This window comes from Panthera tigris, chromosome A1 (genome assembly GCF_018350195.1).
Source record: "Panthera tigris isolate Pti1 chromosome A1, P.tigris_Pti1_mat1.1, whole genome shotgun sequence".
Classification (NCBI taxonomy): Eukaryota; Metazoa; Chordata; class Mammalia; order Carnivora; family Felidae; genus Panthera; species Panthera tigris.
Window position 1 is genome coordinate 187,668,326 of NC_056660.1, and position 11,140 is coordinate 187,679,465.

Here is an 11,140-nt window from a genome sequence, read left to right on the forward strand (position 1 = left end):
AGAAACAAAGATGTCTTACAGTAGGTGAATGAATAAATAAACTACAGTACATCCAGGCAGTGGAATATTATTTAGCACTGAAAAGAAATGAGTATTAAGTCACGAGAAGGCACGAAAGAACATTACTAAGTGAAACAGGCCAATCTGAAAAGATTATACACTGTACAATTTCAACCATAGGACATTCTGGAAAAGGAAAAATTGTGAAGACAATAAAAGATCAGAGGTTACCAGGAATGGAGAGAAGAAGGATGAATAGGTGGGTGCAGAGGATTTTTAAGACAGTGAAAATAGTCTATATATCATAATGGATGTATGTCATCATACGTTTGTCCAAACCCACAGAATGTACAACATGAAAAGTGAATCATAATGTAAACTATGGACTTTAGGTGATAATGCCATGTCAGTGTAAGTTCATCAACTGAAACAAACTTACCACTCTGGTGGGGATGTTGATAATGGTGAGGCTGTACCTGTGAAGGTAGGGCAGATGGTATATGGGAATTCTTTGCACCTTCCCCTCCATATTGCTGTGAACCTTAAACTGCTCTAAAAAATAAAGGTCTTATATTTTTTAATGTTTATTTTTGAGAGAGTGCAAGTGAGGGAGGGGCAAACGGGGGGGTGGGGTCAGGGGATCTGAAATAGGCTCCATGCTGACAGCAGCAAGCTGGATGTGGGGCTCGAACTCGAGAGCTGTGAGGTCAAGACCTGAGCCAAAGTCAGACGCTCAACCGACTGAGCCACCCAGGTGCCCCAGGTCTTAACCTTTAAAAATGGAATTTGAACTCATTTAGATGGTACACGACCACCCTAGTATTTTGAGGTCTCCAATGCCATCCACACGTGGTACCCTTCCTTTGTTTACTTTTCGTACCTGGCTCCTAAAAGCCCCAGAGTTTATCATCCCACAAGTGTAGCATAATAAGGGGCCTTTACTTCAAGCCTTGGCTCTAAAACTTTCCAATAGAACAATGAGAGAATCTGAATAAAGATATGTTCATTTCAAATGCAATAATTCTGAGTGGATATAGAAGAAAATGAGGTATGAGCATCTGGAACTGTAATTGAGGACCGTTTGACTGTGTTAGTTTTATGACCAAGGAGGTTGAGAGTTCTTGTTGCCTTCAGAAGTGCCTGAGTATCCACTGGGAAATATTTTTATAATTTATTCATCAACCGCACCAATTTTTGCCTGATAGTATTCTAAATACTGTAAGATTTAGAAGGGAAAGAGGCATCTTGACACGAAGAACCTTATAATCTATGTATATAGCCCTGGAGGATAACAGTCTTAAAATAATAAAAATAACTTACCAGGTACTGAGTGCCTGCTGTGAGCTAGGTTCTGTTCATAAAGCCTGTGAGTCCTCCATATACAGTATGTACCTCAATCTTCACAACAGCCCTTTGTGGTAAGCACTAGGAAAGGTATCCACATTTTAACATGAGAAAAGTACAGCGCAGAAAAATTGAGTACCTTTCCCAATGCCATATAGAAAATAAATCTGTGTTTAAGCATCTGGGCTCTTAGAGACTGTTACATTTAACTATGTCTTATACTCCACCTCAAAAGGTAGGATGAGTTTACTTTAAATGAAATATGTAGAGAGAAAAGGTGGCTCTAGTTCAGGTCATCCAAGTTTAAAAGGATATATTACTGCTTCCCATCTCAACCCCCAATAAAGTCATGCTTCTTCTGCATCAATTTAACCACTGGCCCCATTCTCCATGTGGCATACCATGACGAAAGTCAGTGGATCCAGGAGGAAACTCACATGGCTACACCATGCAGAGAGAACTCAGATCATTCAAGGTGATGATACAAATGCAACATTTCCAAGGCTAGGATTTCCCCACCAGGAAGTGACTCTCTGGTCAACTGCCAGATAGAACGAGATAGCCTAAAGTCAACCTAGGAGCCCTTCTTCATTCAGAGTGTATTTTTTCATGCCTAATGTGTTGACCAATGAGAACACATCTTATCTCTGAGTGATACTGTGTGTTCTCTGGCTGATTATCCTTACATCACAAAAATGATGTAAGGATATCTCTCAGTTCCCATGGGAACTGGTTTCATCAGTATCCCAACCAACCTGGAAAATTTACATATGTGGTGTCATGCAGAAAGAGAAAGTTAAATTGCCTTAAAGTCAACTGGTTCTACTGACTACTATTCTTTGAGACAACATGGTATTTATATTGCAGCAAGGTTCTGGGGCATTCCAAAGACAGGTCTGCTCATCTGCTCACTAATCCTCACACTTTCTCTCACTCACCAAGAATGGCATCCAGCTAAGGAAATAGATGAGAGCAACCAAAGAAATGTGCTGGTGGAGCCGGGGGTTAAGTTTCTTCTTGGCATGTTCTATAACTGCCTTCTGGCAGGATGTTCCTGATTACAAAGCGCAAGGCCCCAAGGCTTAGCTATCTTAACTGCAGGTTCTGACAACCACCAGCCCTTCAGAATCTGAGCATTCATTTCTTCATCAAGGGCTCCAAAATCGCTATTGCATATCACATACTCATTTCCTCTTTCTTCACCAGCACATGCTTTCATGCTATTGCTGAAGATCCATACGTGTTTCTCCTGCTTTTCCTCCTCTCCCCTATCAAAAGTAGTCAGACTGTGTTAGCACTCTGGGGTATCGCTAGAGGTTTAAGGACAAATAGGATACAGATTTCGGAAAGAGTAGCAAGTTTGCTTCCTGGAATTTTCACAGAAAATAGTACTATGTACTCAAATACGGCTTTGGATTTAGCAGCAAAGGATGATATTGGTTCTATAATCTGAAATATCTAGTTCTGTGGTCCCCAACCTGTATACCAAATCCCCCCAGGGTACCATGTAAATACACAGAAGTGCCGTGAGGTATTTGAAAGTCCCCAAAGGAAACACGGGATATGCAACATCTATTGAGCACTTCACTGACTCAGGACTGCTCAGTGTGTCAATACTAGAGCATGCCACATTCCTTTCAATGACACCATATCTTTGCAAAGCTATGTTTTCAGCAGTTACCATGCTGTACCATAAGGAAATCCATGTGGAACAGGAAATGAAGGTGGCCGTGTCCAATCTGACTCCACACACAGCCCATTAGTAACTGCGTGACTTAAGAAGCAATAAAAATATTATTTTCTTCTTTCAATCTATGCGTATTGTTGTTTTCAAATGACTACTAAAAAGTTGTCAGAACATAAAGACTTATCAAGTTGTCTGGACCTACCTACTTCATAAATGAAACCATTAGGTGTCTCTTTTGGCCTAGGGGTGCCATGAAAAAAGTCACTGAGGCACTCAGGGTTCTGTAAACTGAGAAGGTTTAGAAACCTCTGCTCTGGTCAGTAATGTTTTCCAGCTCCCAGGGACCTCATGTGTACCGATCTGATTACAAAGCATATTTAGGTGTTGGTTTGGGTATTGTGGCTGCTTCAGCTCAGTGACTTTGTCACCTTTCAGTGCCAAAGGTACCCACGACACAGGCCATCCTAACTAGTGCACGCAGCCCAGGGCCTGCCCAGCCTTGCGGGGCATTTCCCACAGCCCTCTGCTCTACTCACACTGGCCTTCTTTCCGCTCCTCAGACACACCTAGCGCTCTCATTATGGGGTCTTCTTACTTGCTTTTATCCTGTTCACTTTCATCTTAAATGCTACCTCGTCAGGAAGGCCTCCCCCGACCTATTGCAGCCAGGTCTCTCTGTTATTCCATCTCTTCCACCTTTCATTTCCTTCATGGTATTTTGTCCCTCTGCATACACGTATTTACCTCCATGGGGGCAGAGTCTCTATTTGCTCACTGCTGTGTCTGAAAAACTTAGCACAGTGTCTAGGATATAATTGTCATTCAATAAATAACTGTGAGGCAGACCAATGCCCGCATTTTGACTCTGGCCCTGTCAAGCCCAAAGAATTCAAAAGGCTTTTCTGGAAAACAGCCCTTCACGTAGAAACATGGGCCAATTGTATCAGTAGCCCAGGCAGAGGTCTCTGGTCCAGGGTGGTATCTGAGATCATGAATCCCAGGTCTGCCACCTCCTTGCTGGTTGACACTCATTCTGTCTCTACCTCCAGGGTCTTTGCCTATAACAGGGTTGTTATGAGAATTAACAACCTGTCATTGGTGCGGTCACTGGTGCCTGGCAAGAAACAAATGCTCTAAATAAAAGTCAGCTGCCATTATGAGGACAGCATTCAAGGACTCCCCACTGATGCCCACATATCATTCTTAGGGGAAGTTTCTGCCTCAGAAACTGATGGGTCCAAATGACTCTTGCTCATTTTAAAATACATGGATCACTGAAAACAGTGATACATGGGCAGTTAATACCCAGATCCGTCGGTTCCCCTTGCACAACTCATGATTGGAACCAAAAATAATCTGTATGGAATTCTGACTATCCAGTTGGATGCCAGAAATGGAGAGTGTTCACTGAATTACAGCTAATTTGTCAAGATGTGGCCTGCCCTAGGGCTCCAAACACTGAGTGTATTTGCTTGATCCTCTCAACCCTCTGCTTGCTTCCTTTAAACCATCTTCTAGGCTTCTGTCCAGTGGTACCTGGGAGCTTCTAATCATACGGCCGTGTGGCTCCCCTCCTTGCAGAGGGAGGACACATGAGTGCCGTCTTCATCCATTCATGCCGGATTGCTGCTGCATTCTCTTTCCTGAGCCTTCTGCCCACAGTCTCTCCTCACCTCACCTAATCATATCTGGATGCATCATTTTCAAAAACCACTGGAATCACATCCTTCTCCTCCCCTCCTATAGCCCACATATCTGAAAAACAATTCTTCCTTTGGTCTCCTATATATGGCTTGGCTGAGGATAATGCCTTTCCTGCTAACCTGAGTTGCCCTCACTTCATAAACATAACATAGGGTGGCCTTGCGTGACAGATGGTACTGATGGACTTGAACACGTGATGTTTCAATTTCAGCCTCTTGACTTACTAGTTACATTTTCTATGGCAAGTTAACTTCACATCTATGAGCCTCAGTTCTCTCGTCTGTAAAGTGGGCAAGATAGTACCTGCCTCATAGTTTTGTTGAGTCCTGGATGGGAAAACACCCAGGAAACATAGCATGGTACCTGGCAGACAGAAGCATACTCAAAAATGTTAGCTTTTATTGTTTCTCATACAAACTCAACTCCTCATTCTTCAAGTCTCAGCTTAGACATCACCTCTCCTGGGAAGCCTTCTGTGACCACCACCCCAATGACGAGTATGTTTGTAAAGCACCCTACCCTGATCATCATCGTAAGATGTATGTATCACACCCCAGTGTCATTGCCTCTTGGCTCTTTGGTTGCCCCCTAGGATGCATGAGAGCATCACTGCAGGGACAGCATTTCTACTACACTGCCATAGCATCTGGCATAAAGTAAGTGCTCAGTAACATGCAGTCCAATGAAAAGTAATTAAAGAAACAAACTACTAAAGACAAAATAATTATTAAAATTTTGCTATTACATGACCTAATAATTGCTCCATCATAAGACCAGAAACTCATCTGGCAACGAACCACATTCCTTTTTTATATTATTTAATTTTAGTAAGAGTTACCATCTATTGACCCATCTTTTTTTCTTTTTTTAATTTTTTTAAACATTTATTAATTTTTGAGAGACAGAGAGAGACAAGAGTGTGAGCAGGGGAGGGGCAGAGAGAGAGAAGGAGAGAGAGAGACACAGAATCCGAAGCAGGCTCCAGGCTCTGAAATGTCAGCACAGAGCCTAACGCAGGGCTCAAACCCACAAACGATAAGATCATGACCTGAACTGACTGACGCTTAATTATCTGACGCTTAACTGACTGAGCCACCCAGATGCCCCCGTTGATCCACCTTGTACATAGAATGTAATTTGATTTTTGTATCTACTCTCAGAGCTGTACACTATCAGAGGTCCCATCTTCCTCAGATGAGGACACTGAGGCTCAGAAAGTTGAAGTGATTTGTCCAAGGTCATCCATGTGGCAGAACTGAGCAGAGACCAAAACTCAACACCGATCAACTCCAGGGTCTGTTTGCTGCGCTGCTTTTTGATAGAAGTGAGGATGCTGCTTTTCCCTTTTGCTAAATTTCTCTGGCCTCTCAAATACTCCAGAGTGGCATTTCATCATCATTGGTGCTTACGCCACATACACGGTAGTGCCCTAGGTGTAAATCAGTTTGGTGACTAACCGCCCGGTACCAAGCCACATATTTGTCTTGGCATTATTTAACTTTCACGCCTCATCGGGTCTCCCCAACATGAGCAAATCCTGTAGGCGGCAGTGCCCACATCAAACCATTCTATCTCCCATGGTCTAAAGGTTGTTACATATTCACATAAAATGACTGGAAGGTCTTTACCAAATGTGACAGGTAAGTTTGAACAGCCTGCCTTGGATCTGTGGTATAAACAGTTTTCACACTGGGGAATCCAGGAGGCACCTACAGAAGACAGACATATCTAACAACCTTTGTACTATTTGATTTTTTTTTTTAACCAGGGGCATGAGTTATTTTTTTAAAGTACCATCAAAAATAAATAAAGATAGATCGATAAATAGAAAGGATTTTTTAAAGCCAAAAATTGGAGAGAAAATGACAGGGCAGGAGACCAGGGTCAATAGCTGCCTTCCAGGGCAGGTTTCCAGAGCAAGATATAATAAAAAAAAGCCCAGATGAATATAAACGCCTAGTAAAGAGAGAAATTAACGTAGGCTCAAATATGAGTCCTAGACCAACAGTCACAGTGGAAGATGCTCCAAATCTCAGGCCCTGATTTTTGGTCCAAGCTACTTCGTGTCTAGAGAATTCTACGCTCCCAGAAATTCTAGCAGTAGGAATATGCTTTATTGAACGATGATTTAACAATTTACCCTACAAATGCAGGGGTGGCCAGTTGATATGCAATAATTGTCTTTTGGTTTGAGTTGACGTGGAAAGACGCAGTAGATGGTAGCACTTCACCCCAGAAATGTGCCCTCTCCACCTTGGTCCCACCTTGCTTGGTTCTACCTGTCTCAGGTGACAGTAATACCAGACCAACTGTTCCCGCAGCTTTCTAACATAAGCATTTAGATACCTCTGCAACCCTACAGCCCAGGACACACCCACTTCCGGCCTGCACACCCATTCCTTTCACTGGGATTAACATAAAATTGCACTTAGAAAGGAAGAGAAAAAGATTTCCATATGCAAATGAAGATATCAATGACAAAGTGGAACACTTGTATTACTGTGCAGTCCGTCCAGTCTAGCAGGCAGAGATGCCCACTTGGGCAACGGACTTCTGCAGTGACGGCATCCGACACCCACTGCCTTCAGAGCAGACCCAGATGGAAGGATGACTGTAGAAATGTGACAGGACTCACTGTTGAAGGGAAGGAGGTAGGTGAAGACATCTCAGCCCCTTTAAAAAAGAAGCTGACTTTAGGGATCTCTTATAAAGCATTAAAACAAAAAACATATCTGAATGACACTTGAAAACTTGAATGAGATCACTTTGGACTGCCTTCTGCTTCCAGGAAACACCACACCCATGACACTGGGTCTCCACTGCCACCCATAAAGTCCAGCGCTTCAGCAGTGACACAGCAACTCTCATCCCAAGAGCACATTCAATTACATGACATAAATATGGACCATGATCTAACCTAGCACTGTCCGGTTCTAGAAAGCAAATTCCTAACCACGACGTATTCTGCCTTTTTTGCGTGCTTCATTCACGTCTTTTTTCAATGACATTTTTTCTGACTAGAGAAGTAATACATGTTCATTATAGGCATTTTGGAAAATTAAGGAAATCAAAAAGAAGAAGACAAAAATCATCTATAATCATACCACTCAGATTATTCACTGTTAAGTTTTTGGCCATAGAACCTCCAGTCTTTTTTCTTAAAAGCACACATCCCACAGGTATGCTGTTTCAAACGGGCACATGCACCTCAATATTTATAGCAGCACTATCAATAATAGCCAAAGTATGGAAAGGGCCCAAATGTCTATCAACAGATGAATGGGTAAAGAAGATGTGGTATATATATACAATGGAGTATTACTCGGCAATCAAAAAGAATGAAATCTTGCCATTTGCAACTACATGGATGGAACTAGATGGTATTATGCTAAGTGAAATTAGTCAGTCGGAGACAGACAAATATCATATGACTTCATTCATATGAGGACTTTAAGATACAAAACAGATGAACATAAGGGAAGGGAAGCAAAAATAATATAAAAACAGGGAGGGGGACAAAACAGAAGAGACTCTTAAATATGGAGAACAAACAAAGCGTTACTGGAGGGGGTGTGGGGGGGGGATGGGCTAAATGGGTAAGGGGCACTAAGGAATCTACTCCTGAAGTTATTGTTGCACTATATGCTAACTAACTTGGATGTACATTTTAAAAATAAATTTAAAAAAATAATAATAAAGACGGAAAAAAGGCACACATCCCCCATGCAAGTGGGAGCTACTTCCCATGCCCCTAAACTAGAAGTGTCCCCTCAAAAGCAGCTAATCATATGAGGGAATAACACTTGGTCTTGTGTGAAATTAATTGTCATATTTCTTTACTTCACTGACAGCCCTAACCACTTATATTTGACTCTCAGTCACCTACCTGGTTCCCACCCAGTTGGAGTATCCATTCCTCTGGGATCTTGATCCTCTCCACAGCTCAGGGCAAAACAGACTAGTATAAAACCTGACTTTCATTGTGAGCCCATTCTCTTTCTCAATGATCAGTTTATAGGTGACCAGGAAGATGAGGAGAAGAATACGAGGACTTCCAGGACAAATTCTTTGCTCCTAAGAGAGACACACAAGGAAAAAACAGTCCTTTATTATCCTAGATGCTGTCCTGTGTGGATGAATGCCTAGAACCAGAGAGCTATTTTGGGAGGCTGAGAGAAGCTAGCTGGAGATTAAAGCTCAAAGCGCCCTAACTGATCCAGACAGAATATTCTAGGTGACCTCCAGCAAGATACAAGTAACCACTAGACACAAAACAGACTATTGTGAGAAAACAGCAATTTACAGAAGAATATGTATAGTATGACCCTATTTATATAGCCAGATAGATATAAACGCATAGAAAAAAGTCAGGAGTAGACTCTGGAGGAATATACATGAAAATGTTGGCAATGGTGACCTCTAACCACCATGTGCATCAGGGCTTCAACTTTTTATTCTGCATGAATTTGTAGTGTTTGAAGTTTTTACAGTTGCATGCCTGCATGTATTGCTTGTGTAATTTTTTTAGCATTTTAATTTTAAGGAGTATGCAAGGCTTCCCCTTTATTTGAAATTTGTATTAGAAAGCTCAGAGCATTCATCTTTTAAAAAAAAGTTTTGGGGCGCCTGGGTGGCTCAGTCAGTTGAACTTCCGACTTCGGTTCAGGTCATGATCTCATGGTTCATGGGTTCGAGCCCCGCATCAGGCTCTGTGCTGACAGCTCAGAGCCTGGAGCCTGCTTCAGATTCTGTGTCTCCCTTTCTCTCTGCCCCTCCCCTGCTCATGATCTGTCTCTCTCTCTCTCTCTCTCTCTCTCTCTCTCTCTCTCTCTCAAAAATAAACAAACATAAGTAAATATTTTTTAAAAAAAGTTTTGTGGTCAGAAAACTCTTCAAGTTATTTTCAGTTTCTAGGGGGATCCTCTCATTACAGCTCAGCCTGCCTGCTGTTTGCCCGCAGACCTTACTTTTCCACAGGAAGAACCTGAGGGAGATCACAGGCTGTGGTTCAGTTTACTTGGGCCAGAGTCTGGACTGTGATGTGGGGCAAGGTGATAAACGTCTTCTGTGAAATCAGGATGATGGGCATTTGGCTGACATTACCAGAGTGCCGTCTGGCCTTGTGAGTGTCCAGAGATAAGGAAGGCAAAAGATGTTATCTCTGGACAGTGGCGCACTGGGGTTATTCAGAGTGTCTCAAAGTGCAGGCCAAGATCCCCACAAGCAGAGTCACCTGCAAGCTCATTAAAATGCAGATTCCTGAGCCCCACCTCAGATCTACTGATTAACAATCTCTGAAGGCAGCGCCTGAGAACCTGAATTCTTTATTATCTGCAGATAAAGTGTGAGAAGTACTTTCTTCATAGGCAAATTGGACTTGTCAAAATAGTCGGGCCTGTGGCAGAGATGGGGCAAGTAAAGGTTCTTCCTTCTCATCCTGGTTATCTGGATGCTCAGGGCCAAATGAGTGGCTAGCTGCAGCCACAGGGTTTCATGGCATGAGGGCTATTAGGAGCTCTATCTCAGGCTCCTCCCATTAATTCTGTCACTCATCTTCTAGCTTCAATGTCCCCTAGCAAGCTACCAAAAGTCTTCCTGGGACGGCAGGATAGATAGATAGATAGATAGACAGATAGATGATAGATAGATAGATAGATAGATAGATAGATAGATATAGATAGATAGATAAATCAGCCACTTATTAAGCATTTAGCCAGGATGCTGTGCTAAGTGCATTGCATCTCACCTCATTTAATCTCACAACATACCTAAGATCGGGTACTATTATTAACCCCATTTTACAGATGTGAGAACTGAGGCTTAGAGAAGTTAAGTAATGTGCACAGCAGGTGCCGGAATTCAGGTCTACTTGTCCTTGGTGCAGGTGGTCCCACACACCTTTCACACAGGACTGGTCCTGGGGCTGCAATCTGAGCCGGGACAGGGGTGGGGGGGAGCAAGGCTTACCTTGAACCTGCTTTTGCAAAACTAGCACGCTATTTTGACTTAGATTTTATATTCAAATAAGCTTTTTTTTTAATTCTGAGGCTGCTTTTATGAACACATTGGTAAAATGGTTTTGTCTTACTTGTCTTATTTTATGTATGTATGTACTTAAGGAAGGCCACAGAAGGGCTCCCCTGTGGTGATGCAGCCACTGTAAACAAGCTGGTGAAACTATTTCTGCCAACTTTATATTAAGTTTTCTGTTAAGTAATCGTTGATGACTTGTTGGGAGTAGTAAACACATTTTTACAGAAAGAAACCCCCCCATTGGTACATATTTTAATGTATGTATGTGTGTGTGAGTGTACAGGTGCCTCATATAACAACAAAAATCAAACTGGAAAGGTCCCTTCCGCATCACCGTCCAGCTATATTCGTCAGAGATGCCCATGGTAACAA